At 48.9% G+C, this 14,778-nt stretch overlaps 1 protein-coding gene across 2 annotated transcripts in view; it reads left to right on the forward strand.

Moving 5' to 3' along the window:
- TTC27 (tetratricopeptide repeat domain 27) overlaps positions 1-14,778 on the forward strand; it is a 184,823-nt gene that overhangs the window by 66,389 nt on the left and 103,656 nt on the right. The gene's annotated exons all lie outside the window — the stretch shown is intronic.

Genomic DNA, 14,778 nt, shown 5'->3' on the forward strand with positions numbered 1-14,778 from the left:
GAAATGTAATGATACAGGTCAGGCCCTTATAACAAATTCTTCACATTGATTTAGTTCTGAAAGTACTTCCCTACCTTGTGAGCATCTAATTCTCAAGAGTCTTTTGTAAATTAAATAGTATAGTGCAGTCAGAAACAGTATTCTGATCCTTGCGAAGCCTTAAACACAGGAGCGTACATATTCTTTTTTTGGGGCTCAACTGAACTGAAGTAATTGAAAGCCAAATAAGTATTGTTTACACATTTCTTTAGGATAGTTTCTATCTGTTATATTTGACTTATACTGAAAGTGAAGGATTTTGTAGAGTGCTTTAGAGTGGCCCACTAAATCCAGGTTTTAGCATTACTACTCTGTGAACTTGTTCTGTGTTCCATTGTCAAGGTTCATCAACATTTCTAAGTCTGTCATTTGTGGTGGGTGGGGAGACTTTATTGAAATATTCAAAATTATAATAGTATTGTGAAAATTTATTAATCAGTAGTTGTCCATTAGTTGCTTTTCTGAAGTCCAGGGTCCATATTCTGCTGTTCTCCTTTCTTCCTTTTGTCAGGATCCTGAACTTGACCATCTCATGGTTACTGCTGCCCACCTTCTTCTAGTTCCCCTACCAATTCTTCCCAGTTTGTGAGCAGCAGGTCAAGAGGAGCACAGCCCCTCATTGGTTCCTCCAGCACTTGCATCAGGAAGTTGTCCCGAACACTCTCCAAAAACTTCCTGGATTGTCTGTGCACTGCTGTATTGCTCTCCCAGCAGATGTCAGAAGTCCCCTATAAGAACCAGGGCCAGTGATCTGGAAACTTCTGTTAGTTAGCTGTCTGAAGAAAGCCTCGTCTACCTCATCCTCCTGGTCTGGTGGTCTATAGCAGATGCCCCCCACGACATCACCCTTGTTGATCTTGCCTCTAAACTTAACCCAAAGACTCTGAACAGGCTGTCCTCCATTTTTCATGCTGGAGCTCTGAGTAATCATACTGCTCTCTTACATACAGTGCAACTTCTCCACCTTTTCTCCCTTTTCTCAGCATGACCACTGTCACTTGAACTAAACTAACTTCAGATTAGATAACTCAAGTTAATTCTGCAGTGAAGGTTAATCTTATTAGGGTATGTCTACAGTACGAAATTATTTTGAAATTATTCTATTTGAATTTTCAGAAGCTATTTTATACATTGTCTTCTGAGTACCCACTAAAGTGTGTGAATTCGGCAGATTGCGTCCACAGTACCAAGGCTAGCATCGAATGTCAGAGCAGTGCTTTGTGGGTAGCTATTGCACATTTCCCACAGTCCCCGCTGCCCATTGAAATTCTGTGTTAAGCTCCCAGTGCATGGTGGGGCAAAAACATTCTTGCAGGTGTTTCTGGGTGTGTGTCGTCAGAAAGCTACAGCAGACAATCATTTCGCGCCTTTTTGGCTTACAGATGCCATACTGCTTTCAGCGGACGGTGCACCGCTGCTCTCCTTCTACTATGAATCCACATCTCCAACTCAACTTTGCTTGGCCATCGTGAACCGAACAGCACAGCTTCCGCCGCCAACTCTGGTCTCCTGCTATTGTCACACTTTGGAGCTTCTCCATGTTGTCTGTCCTGGGTTCCACCTCCATGAAAGCCACAGAAGACAACCATTTTCCGCCATTGTTCGGCTACCGTGAACCAAACAGCACAGCTTCTGCTGCCACTCTGCTCTCCTACATTTCGCACCCTTTTTCCAGGATTATCTGTCCAGGCGCCATAGCCATGGAGCCCAATCAGATCTCCGCTGCAGTTTTGACCATTGTAAATACCTCGCGCATTATCCATCAGTATGTGCAGAACCTACAAAACCGGGCGAGGAAGCGACGACAGCGTGATTACTACAGTGATGAGGACATGGACACAGATGGCATGGCATGTGGCGATTGGGAGATCACGGTGGTGTTGGGCCAGGTTCATGCTGTGGAACGCCGATTCTGGGCCCAGGAAACAAGCTAAGACTGGTGGGACCGCATAGCGTTGCAGGTACAGGATGATTCCCAGTGGCTGAGAAACTTTCGTATGTATAGGGCCACTTTCATGGAACTTTGTGACTTGCTGTCCCCTGCCCTTAAGCGCAAAGACACCAAAATGAGAGCAGCCCTCACAGTTGAGAAGTGAGTGGCCATAGCCCTGTGGAAGCTTGCAACACCCGACGGCTACCAGTTAGTCAGGAATCAGTTTGGAGTGGGGAAATCTACTGTGGGGGCTGCTGTGCTGCAAGTAGCCAACACAATCATTGACCACCTGCTATCAAGGGTAGTGACTTTGGGAAATGTGCAGACCATTGTGGATGGCTTTAATGCGCTGGGGTTCCCTAACTGCGGTGGGGCGATAGACGGAACGCATATCCCTATTTTGGCTCCGGCACACCGGAGCGGCCAGTACATAAACTGCAAGGGGTACTTTTCCATGGTGCTGCAAGCACTGGTGGATCACAAGGGACGTTTCACCGACATCAACGTGGGATGGCTGGGAAAGGTGCATGAAGCTCACATCTTCAGGAACTCTAGTCTGTTTGAACAGCTGCAGGAAGGAACTTACTTCCCAGACCAGAAAATTACTGTTGGGGATGTTGAAATGCCAATAGTTATCCTCGGGGACCCAGCCTTAACGCCATGGCTCATGAAGCCGTACGTACAGCCTGGACAGTAGTAAGGAGCAGTTCAACTATAGGCTGAGCAAGTGCAGAATGGTGGTAGAATGTGCTTTTGGATGTTTGAAAGCACACTAGCACAGTTTACTGACTCGGTTAGATCTCAGCGCAACCAATATTCCAGTTGTAATTGCTGCTTGTTGTGTGCTCCGCAATGTCTGTGAGAGTAAGGGGGAGACGTTTATGGTGGGGTGGGAGGTAGAGGCAACTCGCCTGGTGACCAGTTTCGCACAGCCAGACAACAGGGCAATTAGAAGAGCACAGCATGGCGCTCTGCACATCAGAGAAGCTTTGAAAGCCAGTTTCATGACTGGCCAGGGTACCGTGTGAGAGTTGTTTGTTTCTCTTAGTTACCCGCCCCTTAATAATATATATATACCCTTAATAATATATATATATAATGAAAGGAAATAAAGTCACAACTGTTTAAAAAACGTTCTTTATTATTTGTTGCACAAAACATTGAGAGAAATCAGAAGCTAGACAAGGGAGGGCGGGTATTGGGTTACAGGTGTGGAGGAGGAGGGAAGGACAAGTCCAGAAACCAGATCAAAATTTCGGGTATGCCAGCTTTCTGCTGCTTGTGCAATCCTCTGGGGTTGACTGTGTGGATCCCCATAGCCTTCCCCCGCCCTCCCCCCCATGTTCTTGGGCATCTGGGTGAGGAGGCTATGGAACTTGGGGAGGAGGGAGGGCGGTTATTCAGGGGCTGCAGCAGCAGTCTGTGGTCTTGCTGCCTTTCCCGCATTAGATCCACCATACAGCGGAACATGACAGTTTGCTCCCTCATGAGCTTGACTGTAGCATCCTGCCTGCTCTCGTCGCGCATGTCCCTCCTCTCTTCATATTCATGTAATGCTTTACGTGACTCCACAATTGTTTGCCTCCACACATTCAGCTGGATCGTATCAGTGCAGGAGGACTGCATGAGCTCGGCAAACATGTCGTCCCGAGTTCGTTTTTTCCGCTTTCTAATCTGGACCAGCCTCTGGGACGGTGTAGATAGGGGCCACATTGAAACATTTGCACCTGCTGCAGGAGGAGAAAAAGGGAGGGTAGTATTTTAAGATACATTTTAGAGAACAAAGGGGACAGCTGTTTCTCAGTGAAACAGGTAATTCATAGTACACGGCACATGTTCTTTCTGTACAAGATCTCATTTTGTCTCTTATACTGAAGTGCCTGCCACTTTGGTGTGAGTAAGCCAACACATGCGGCCAGGCAACAGAATTCAGCTTGCAGGCAGCGGCCAGGCAACAGAATTCAGCTTGCAGGCAGCCTGCAGGCTCTCTGGGATGATCGCTTCACACAGCACCCTCACCGCACGCGTGCACACACACCCACCATGGGACTCCGATGAGGCTCTGTGCAGTGATGAGTCCTTTAAACTAAATGCGAACAGCCCAGCGCAGCTGGGTTTCCCCCCACCACATGGCTCCAATCAAGCTCTCACTCACCAGAAGTGCCTTCTCCAGGGTTATGGTCCAGGAGCATGTTTTGGGAGTAGGGGGAGGCTATTGGCTCCAACTTTAAGAATAGTTCCTGGCTAGGGGGGAAAACAGATTCCCCACTTTCCGCCTGTGCACTCACCTCCTCCTTCTCCTCCTCCTCCAAAAACTCATCCTTCTCGCTCCGGGCTACTCCCCCCTTGCAGGTGTCCACGGACGGTGGTGGAGTAGTGGTGTCGTTACCCCCCATAATTGCATGCAATTCACGGTAGAAGTGGCATGTATGGGGCTGTGACGCAGAGCACCCATTCACCTCCCTGGCTTTTTGGTACACTTGCTCCTTGATTTTTGTATGACACTGTTCTGTGTCCTTGGAGTAGCCTCTTTCTGTCATGGCCCTAGAGACTTTAGCACACGTATTTGCGTTCCTTTTTTTGAAACGTAGTTCTGCCGTAACAGATTAGTCTCCCCAACATGCAATGAGATCCAGTACCTCCTGTTCGGACCATGCTGGAGCTCGTCTGTGAATCTGGGACTGCATGGGCACCTGTGATGGTGGACTCTGCATGGTTGCCTGTGGTGGTGGACTGTGCTGATGGTCACCAAACAGGAAATTCAAAAGTTCCTGGGGCTTTTACTGCCTACCTGGCTAGTGCATTGGAGTTCAGAGTGTTGTCCAGAGTGGTCACAAGGGAGCATTCTGGGATAGTTCCCGGAGGCCAATATCGTCACATTGAGTCCACAGTACCTGTAACCCGGACCTGCAATCTTGATTTTAGCACTACTCCACTTGCTGAGGTGGAATACAAAAATAGGAGTAAAGAGCCCTTTAAATTGAAAAAACTGGTTTGGTCGTGTGGACAGAACCAGTTTTATTTCGAGGTAACTCGGCTAATTCCGAAATAACTGCGATACGGTAGAAGGCAAAAGGACACTGCTAGAAAACAGGTTCGAGAAAACTGATGTCCCTGTGAGTCCAGAGTTATTCAGGGACACAGCCATAAAGTTGATGGTGATGTCTAGTTACATCTTCTTTTCTGGTCTGGTCAAAGCATCTTACAGGATCGGGGGGTCCCAGAGCTCCAACACTAGTCTAAATGTCTGTCGTGCAATTTTTATAGCCCTGTAGCATGAGCTGAGTTAGCTAGTACAGTTGTTTTATCGAGGTGTAGACATACCCTGAGTTACTGTAAAGGAGTTTGGTGAAGAGGTCACAACTACTCTCTGGTTACCCCAGACTCTCTCTTTGGGTTGTCTTCCTCGTGGTATATCTTTAGAGTCTACGTCTGTGGTGCTCATATCTGTCCTTAGTAGTGGCATAATATTGACATTCTTGATACTGTAGCTTCATTGCTGTCCAAAGATTCTGGATAGCAGCCGTGAAACTGACCAGAATCTTTTAAAATTCCCTCTCCTGCTGCTTGACTGTCATGAACAGAGGAGAGGAGATGGAGTTGTCTGGAGACTCAAGAAGACAATTCTACGTTGTTCTGTTCATGTACAGTATGGCTGCAACGAAAATTTTAAGGCTAGAGATTTCTGCTTTTTTAATGAAGTCTTGCATTCTGTAGAAATTCATAGCTTAGGTTTCCATGCTCACCAGGAAAAGTGATTTTTTTTCACGCCCTGTCTATAATTTTAGACAATACTTGAAACTGAAAAGCTAGATTTCTGAGGCATTCTGGCTGTTGGAGTGCAGTTAAGACTATGATGAGATGATAATAAATAAGTAGTCTGAATATTTAATATTCTCATAGCTTAAAAATATCAATCTTCCTGGGAAGAAAGCATTTAAATATTCAAGTGAGGAAAAATTCCTGTCTTTTACTGAATTATCTCTGGTGATTTTGAGACACTGATCTTTTGCCACAGATTTAAGTATTGAACCAAAAACAACTTCTCGTCATGATAAACCAGTTTCAAGTGCACTGGATGTTAGACTCCATATTTCTGATGCCCCTTCTGAAACTTCTTCCAGTCAGTATCTTCCTTTACTTTGCCTCCCTTTTTCTTAAGCCTTTAAATTAGACGTTCAATAAGGATATGCATTTAGAAATTCACTTTTTACTGCCTTTCAGTGGTATCGGACATAAATTATATTGAATCTGTAAACTCTTTTCCCTTTACTCATCCCCTGCATTGCCGTTAAAAATGATGGCTTTCCACGCTTCTAATACCAGCCGCTGATGGCTCCTTTACTTGTCCTTTGTTCTTCCCTGGAATAGCATCGCTGTCCCATCTCACATTGTTTTTTCCTTGTGGAAAAGCAGTAGACTATGATGAATACAGCAGAATGACATATTTAGATCTCTTACAAATCTAATGTCAGGATAAATGGGGAAATCCACAAATCTATTTTTATCTAGAGTTGGGCAAATACTGAAAGAGTATTCATGGATATTAACTCGGGTAAAAACCATGAATTTACATTGATTTGTGTTCATTTTCCATGACATTCCTATGAATTCTATTTGCTACAAGAAAATTTGTTAGAAGAGATCTCATGAATATCCATACAAATGTGTTCAGAAAGATTTGCTCTGCTTTGTTTTTTTTAAAAAAAGGAGTACTTGTGGCACCTTAAAGACTAACAAATTTATTTGAGCATAAGCTTTTGTGAACTACAGCTCACTTCATCGGATGCTGAAGTGAGCTGTAGCTAACAAAAGCTTATGCTCAAATAAATTTTAGTCTCTAAGGTGCCACAAGTACTCCTTTTCTTTTTGAAAATACAGACTAACACAGCTGCTACTCTGAAACCTTTGTTTTTTTAATTATTATTATTTTGCTTTTCTTGTTGATAGTATTGTTCCTCCACCATGATTGACGCTTCTGTGTGACCTAAGTGATCATTCAGATACCACATATAATAATTGGTTGAAGATAAAATGGAGGTAAATCATTTGCAAACTGTGTAGAGGTTAAGATGTTTGTATAGGATGTTCTTCAAGTGATTGCTCATGTGTATTCCACAATAGGTGTGCGTGCTCGCCACGTGCACCGGTATTGGAAGTTTTTCCCCTAGCAATACCTATAGGGGAGTGCCCCTAGTGACCCCTGGAGTGGCGCCTCCATGGCACGGTATAAGGGGCACTGCGCACTCCCCCCATACTCACTTCTTTCTTGCCACCAGTGAAGGTGCTTCGGAACTGCTCTGGTCCAGCTTTGCTACAGCTCATTCCCAGAACTCTTGTTCGTTCAGGGTATGGTACCTGTAGTTAGTAGTTTGATTAGTTTTAGTTAGTGCACCCGGGCCGGGGCATGCCCCACACCCTGGGTTTTAAGTCGTGCAACATTTGTAGGCAACAGATTCCAGTGAGTGATCCACATGCAGACTGTTTACGCTGTTTGGGTGAAACCCATCTCAGCGATTGCTGCAAGATTTGCAAGTCGTTCAAGCCTCAGACCAAGAAAGAGGGACATTAGGCTCCGGGCCATCCTGATGGAGTCAGCGTTGATCCCGACTCCAGTGCGCCGCTCCAAGTCAGCACCGGGTACCGCGGTGTCGGTGCGTGGTCACACCCTGGTGCCATCTACCAGTCGGCACCCCTCCCCATCCAAGCGGCATGCCAAGAAGGCTAAGAAGAGGCCTTCCCAACTGCGGCACCAGAGCAAGACTGGGGGAGAGGCTAGACCCATGTTGGGCAGTTCTCGGTCCCCATCGGCCTCTAGGCCTCCGACTTGGTCAAGCAGAGTAGCCCAGCCTGTTTAGAGCAGGCTTCCCTGGATGTCTTCCACGCCAGAGGCCCTGCAAGCAGCCCAGGATGTTATGTTCATGATGGTACCAGGAGCACTGCCAATGTTGGCCCCGCGGTCCAGAGGCAAGCCTCTGCTGGGTTCTCCGCAGTCGCCCCCAACTCAGTACCGATCTCGGTCAACTGAATATTCCAAACGCCATTTACCCCTGAGCAACCGTACCGTGCATAGTCCACGCAGACAACCAGGTTGTCTGGCTGGGTTCCATCTGACAGAGACTCCAGACACCGCTCTGCCTCGAGGAGCACATACAGAAGGGACCAAGGCAGATGATGCCGAAGGTCCTCGTCTCAGAAGGGCTATCATAGGCAGTCGCGACACGAACATCAACGCCATTCTCGTTCATCGTCTCGCTCCAGGACCCCACCACAGCACCGCTCCCACAGCCCCGGGCATAGGTCATCTGCGACTCGCCGGCACAGATCCACCCACGGGAGCGGATCATGGAGCAGCTGCTTCCAGTGGTACCGTTCCTCCATGTCGGGGTCGCATGTCTCATGGTCGGCACCGCTCCCGGCGCTGCCACTCCTCCCAGTCCAGGGACAGTGGCAGGTCCTACGTCAGCCCAGCCTCCCTTCCTAGTCGTCCATTGATGGGTCAGGCCAGCCAGGCCAAACGGCCTGCTCCACTGGTGCCACAGCACCGGTGCAGTGACGCTGGGCCCCGTGGCCGGCACAGTGGTACTGGTGAGCACCATGGCCCCCGATGCAGCCCCTGATGGGGGCTCACTCAGTGGCCGGAAGCCTTGGAATGGCTGTCAGCCTCCCTCTGCCAGCCTCCGAGGAAGGAGTCAGTGGGACGTGCATCTTTGGCGCCATGCCCGGAGAGCGACCAGGGTGTGGATCCTCCTGTGCTGGTGGACACGCAAAGTACTGCACCTGCCTCCTCGCCCTCCCATGATGAGCCGATTTACGTCCCCTCCTCCCTCTGTTCCCATAGGAGGACTCTAAAGCCCACCAGAAGCTACTGAAAAGGGTGGCATCTAACCTCAACCTTCAGGCAGAGGAGGTGGAGGAGTCCTTGGACTCTCTTTTGAACGTCCTGTCCGCATCAGTACCGGGCAGCGTGGCCTTGCCACTCCACGAAGGGGTGGCAAAAATTTCAAATGCCTTGTGGCAAACCCCGGCCACATTGTCCCCCATCTCTAAGAGTGCGGAACGCAAGTATTTTGTGCCCGTCAAAGGACATGAATACCTTTACACCCACCCTGCTCCTAACTCTCTGGTGGTTGAGTCGGTCAACCATAGGAAACTGCAGGGCCAACCAGTCCTTACTCTGAAAAAGAAAGATTCAAGGAGGCTGGATTCTTTTGGGAGAAAAATTTATTCATCCTCGAGCTTTCAGTTATGGGTGGTGAACCATCAGGCTCTCCTGGGCTGGTATGAGTTCAATCTATGGGGCTTTCTGCCCAAGTTCGAGGACTCCCTCCAGGAGTGTGACAGGAAGGAGTTCAAAACTCTGGAGGAGGAGGTTACAGCAGCTGCCAGGGCAACCCTGCAGGCAGCGTCGAATGCGGCGGACGTGGCCGCTTGGTCCATAGCCTCTGCGGTGTCCATGAGAAGGGCATCGTGACTTCTGCTGTCCGGGCTGTCGAGTGAGGTGCAGAGCTCCTTGCAGGACCTCCCGTTTGACGCCAAGGCTCCGTTTGCGGAACAGACGGACATAAAATTGTATGGCCTGAAGGACTCCCGCACTACGCTTAAGACTATTGGCCTCTATATTCCAGCTCCAGCTAAACCGAAGTTTAAGCCACGGCAGTCTCCCACCCAGGCCACCCACTTTAAATATGAGCCCCCTTATAAAAAGTTGCGGGATTATAAGGCTGCAGAGATCATCTCGGTCTGCCCCCCAGCCTGGGTCCTGCAAGGGCAAACAGGCAGGGAAATGGTAGTTTTGATGGGACACCTGGGGGCAACCTACCAGTTCTCATCAGGGATCCACCCTCTATAAAGCTTCCCTTCTCCAACCAGTTGTGTGCTACATCCTCCAGTTTACCTCTACCCTGCACAACCACCATCCACCCCCATCCCTCCTGGGGGACCCCTCTCATGAGGCTCTGCTCGAGCAGGAGGTGGGGTGGCTCCTTGGCCTAGGAGCAGTAGAAGTGGTGTCAGCGGAGTTTGAACGCAAGGGGTACTGCTCCCGCTATTTCCTTATCCCGAAGGCCAAAGGCAGGCTCAGGCCCATCCTGAATCTACGAGGCCTGAACCAGTACATGGTGAAGCTCAAGTTCCACATGGTCTCCCTGGCCTCCATCATTTCCTCTCTGGATCCTGGGGACTGGTACACCACCTTCGATCTGCAGGACGTGTACTTCCACATCCATATATTCGAGGGGCACAGACGCTTTCTCCGTTTCACGGTTGGGCAGGATCACTACCAATTCATGGTCCTCCCGGTTGGCCTGTCCACTGCCCCCAGGGTATTTACAAAATGTACGTCTGTGGTGTGGCCTACCTCAGGCACCGTGGCGTCCAGATCTTCCCCTATCTGGACAACTGGCTGGTCAAGTTCAGTTCCCGGTCGCAGGTGCGGGACCATGTAACACTCCTTCTGTCCACGTGTGCCACTCTGAGCCTGTTGGTAAACAACACCAAGTCCACAGTAGTCCTAGTACAATGGCATAGAGTTTATCGGGGTGGTCCTGGACACCACGTCAGCCAGAGCCTCCCTCCCACTGGACAGGTTCGAGACCCTGAAAGGGCTCATCGACGCAGTCACAAGGTTTCCAGTGACAACAGCCAGAGCGTCTCCAGCTCTTGGGTCACCTGTTGGTGTGCACATACGTAGTTTGTCACGCCAGACTCAGGATGAGACCCCTCCAGCTCTGGTTGGCCCTGGTGTTCTCCCACGCCAGAGACAGGATGGACAAGGTCCTCACTGTGCCTGAATCGGTGATCGCCTCCCTTCAATGGTGGTCCTCCCCGGGGAACGTGCTCCATGGGCTCCCGTTCAGAGGCAGGCCCCCGTCGCTAGAACTGGTGTTTGATGCATCGGACCTGGGGTGGGGACCCCATGTGGGACGCGTTCAGATCCAAGGTCTGTGGTCTGCACAGGACCTGGCCCTCCACATAAACATCAAAGAGCTCAGGGCAGTCCGATTGGTGTGCATGGCCTTCCGCTCATACTTGGAGGGCAGAGTGGGCAGGGTTATCATAGCCTCGATGTTTTACATCAACAGGGAAGGTGGGGCCTGATCCTCTGCTTGGAAGCCCTCAGGCTGTGGGACTTCTGTATAGCCCATGACGTTTGCCGACAGGTCTACCACCTACTGGGCGCCCAGAACTCACAGGCAGACCGCTTGAGCAAGGACTTCTCCTCTCAGCATGAGTGGTCTCTTCATCCAGAGGTGGCGCTCAGACTTTTCCTAGAGTGGGGAACTCCCCAGGTGGACCTGTTTGCCACTCGGCAGAACTGTTGCTGTTACTGGTTTTGCTCCGGGGGGGGGTGGGACAGGGCGTTATCTCCAGTGCCTTTCTCCTGTCCTGGTCAAGTCAGTTCCTCTATGCCTTCCCCCCATTCCCGCTGATCGGCAGGGTCCTAGAAAAGATAAAGATGGACAGGGCCCGGGTCCTTCTGATTGCCCCGGCGTGGCCCAGGCAGCATTGGTACAGGACCCTCCCGAGCCTGGCAGTCTCCCCGTCATGGCCGTTACTGTTCCACCTGGACCTGCTCTCCCAGGACCAGGGCTGCCACCTCCACCTCAACCTAGCAGCACTCCACCTCACAGCATGACTGCTCAATGGTTAGGATGGGAGGAAAGGACGTGCTCGGAAGGGGTTCAGCATGTCGTCTTGGAAAGCAGGAGACCCTCCATGCGCCGAGCCTACTTGGCAAAGTGGTCTCGGTTTTCCAGATGGGCGGCTGAGCGGGATGTTTCCCCCGTGACTACCCTGATTCAACTCATTTTGGACTACCTCAAAGCCCAGGGCCTGGCGCCCTCGTCTGTCAAGGTGAACTTGGCGGCTATATCGGCCTTCCACCCGCCGGTGCAGGGGCACACAATGTTCTCCCATGCCATGACTGGCCAATTCCTTAAGGGATTGGATAGTCTATTCCCGTACATTACATTCCCGTACATTCCCCTGTCCCGCAGTGGGACCTGAACTTGGTTCTGGCCTGGCTGACAGGCCCCCCCCTTTTGAGCCGCTAGCTACGTGCTCCTGGTCGCCCCTCTTGTGGAAGGTAGCCTTCCTAATAATGATCATGTTGGCTAGCAGGTCTCAGAGCTCAGGGCCCTGACCTCCGAGCCCCCGTACACGGTGTTCCATAAGGATAAGTTTCAGCTCCGCCCACATCCTTCATTCCTCCTGAAGGTGGTCTCCGCCTACCACATGGGTCAGGACATTTTCTTGATGGTCCTCTGCCCCACGCCCCATGTATCCACTGAGGAGCGTCGCCTCCACACGCTGGGTGTGAGATGGGCTCTGGCCTTTTACCTGGAGTGGACTAAGCCGTTCAGGAAGTCCTCGCAGCTGTTCATCGCCTCAGCTGAATGCATGAGGGGTCAGCTGATCTCCACTCAGCGGCTTTCCAACTGGATCACCTCGTATATCCATACCTGTTATGACCTGACGGGAATCCCTCCACTGTCAATTGTGAGGGCGCACTCGACTAGGGCGCAAGCCTCATCGGCTGCCTTTTTAGCCCATGTCCCCATTCAGGACATTTGCAGGTCTGCCACATGGTCTTCAGTTCACACATTCACCTTGCATTATGCGATCGTCTCCCAGACCAGGGAAGATGCCGGGTTTGGCAGGGCTGTGCTCCGTCCCGTGAATTTGTGAACTCCTACCCACCTCCAACAGATATAGCTTGGAATCATCTATTGTGAAATACACATGAGCAATCACTCGAAGAAGAAGAGACAGTTACCTTTTCCATAACTGGTGTTCTTCAAGATGTGTTGCTCGTGTCTATTCCACATCCTGCCCTCTTTCCCCTCTGTCGGAGTTGTCTGGCAAGAAGGAACTGAGGGTCGGGGGAGTGCCCAGTGCCCCTTATACTTCGCCATGGAGGCTCCACTCCAGGGGTCGCTAGGGGTGCTTCCCTACGGGTATTGCTAGGGGGAAAACTTTCAACACCGGTGCACGTGGCGAGCACGCACACCTGTTGTGGAATAGACAAGAGCAACACATCTCCAAGAACACCAGTTACAGAAAAGTTAACTGTCTTTTTGAACAGTTCTGAAGAACAAGCTAGCAAAGATCAGTCTGCTCTTGGAAAATTCACAAACCAATAAAAGGGCTGTAGTTATCAAATTCTTCAGTTTATAGCACTGTACCTGTGTGATGAGACGCCAGGCTCTGGGTTGCACCACTTGAAAAGGGTATAAGTTTGGGGTATCAGATCTTTCTCTGAATACAGGTATCCAGCTGGTGATCAGATCTTGATTTGAAAAAGTTCCAAAACCGAAAAGCAACAAGATTTAACCATCAGATTATTAAACGTAGTGGTTCAGGCTATGTCAAGTTTCCTTCCCCACTCTGAACTCTAGGCTACAGATGTGGGGACCTGCATGAAAGACCCCCTAAGCTTTTTCTTACCAGCTTAGGTTAAAACCTTCCCCAAGGTACAAAGTTTGCCTTGTCCTTGAACCCTATGCTGCCACCACCAAGTGTGTTATACAAAGAACAGGGAAAGAGCCCACTTGGGGAAGTCTTCCCGCAAAATATCCCCCCAAGCCCTACACCCCCTTTCCTGGGGAAGGCTCGATAAAAATCCTCACCAATTTGTACAAGTGAACAGACCCAAACCCTTAGATCTTAAGAACAATGAAAAATCAATCAGGTTCTTAAAAGAAGAATTTTAATGAAAGAAAAGGTAGAAGAATTTTAATGAAAGAAAAGGTAGAAGAATCACCTCTGTAAAATCAGGATGGTAAATACCTTACAGGGTAATCAGATTCAAAACATAGAGAATCCCTCTCTGCAAAACCTTAAGTTACAAAAAGACATAAAAACAGGAATATACATTCCATTCAGCACAGATTATTTTACCAGCCATTAAACAAAAGGAAATCTAATGCATTTCTAGCTAGATTACTTACTAACAGTTGTAAGGCTGCATTCCTGATCTGTTCCCAGAAAAAGCATCACACAGACAGACCCCTTGTTTCCCCCCTCCAGCTTTGAAAGTATCTTGTCATTGGTTGTTTTGGTCAGGTGCCAGCGAGGTTATTTTAGCTTCTTAACCCTTTACAGGTGAAAGGGTTTTGCCTCTGGTCAGGAAGGAATTTATAGCACTGTATGCGGAAAGGTGGTTACCCTTCCCTTTATTTTTATGACAGGCTACATTTCTGGAATATCTATAACTTTGAGAGTAAGACTGTGTGAGTATCTTAAAAATTCCATGGCAGATTACAAGTTGCAGATCTGCCTGTAGTCCCCAGACAGACTACTTGTTTCGTTCCTCAACACTGCAATCATAGCATGTTCTAGAAAGATACTTGCCACCTGAGGGAATAGATTAGGATTAAGTACTGAGGGTAAAATCCTGACCTCACTGAAGACAGTGACAAAACTCCCATTGACTTTAATAGGGCCAGGATTTTGCCCTGTAAATTTACAGTTAAGTAATGATTAAGGACAATGGTAAGGGTTCAGTGTACCTAACCTATCTTTATGCTATAAACAAGAAATCAGACCTATGAAATACAATAGTAATATTTCTGCAACAGATATAAATTTAACATTAGTTGGCCAGCGTTGAAGTGGTGGTATATGTCAGCATTGGATTAATGTTGAGTCTATTTTAATCTTTTGCACTTCTTTAATGCTTTCCTTGAGAATCTTAAAGCATTTTACAAACTTTCAAGTAAGTTTTGTATCTTCACTGAAAGACTTTTACAGATGGATAAACAAGCAGAGTGACTTGCTTTGAAGGTCATGCAGCAAGTCATCAT

This window comes from Lepidochelys olivacea (assembly GCF_965140295.1).
Source record: "Lepidochelys olivacea isolate rLepOli2 genome assembly, chromosome: 3".
Classification (NCBI taxonomy): domain Eukaryota; kingdom Metazoa; phylum Chordata; order Testudines; family Cheloniidae; genus Lepidochelys; species Lepidochelys olivacea.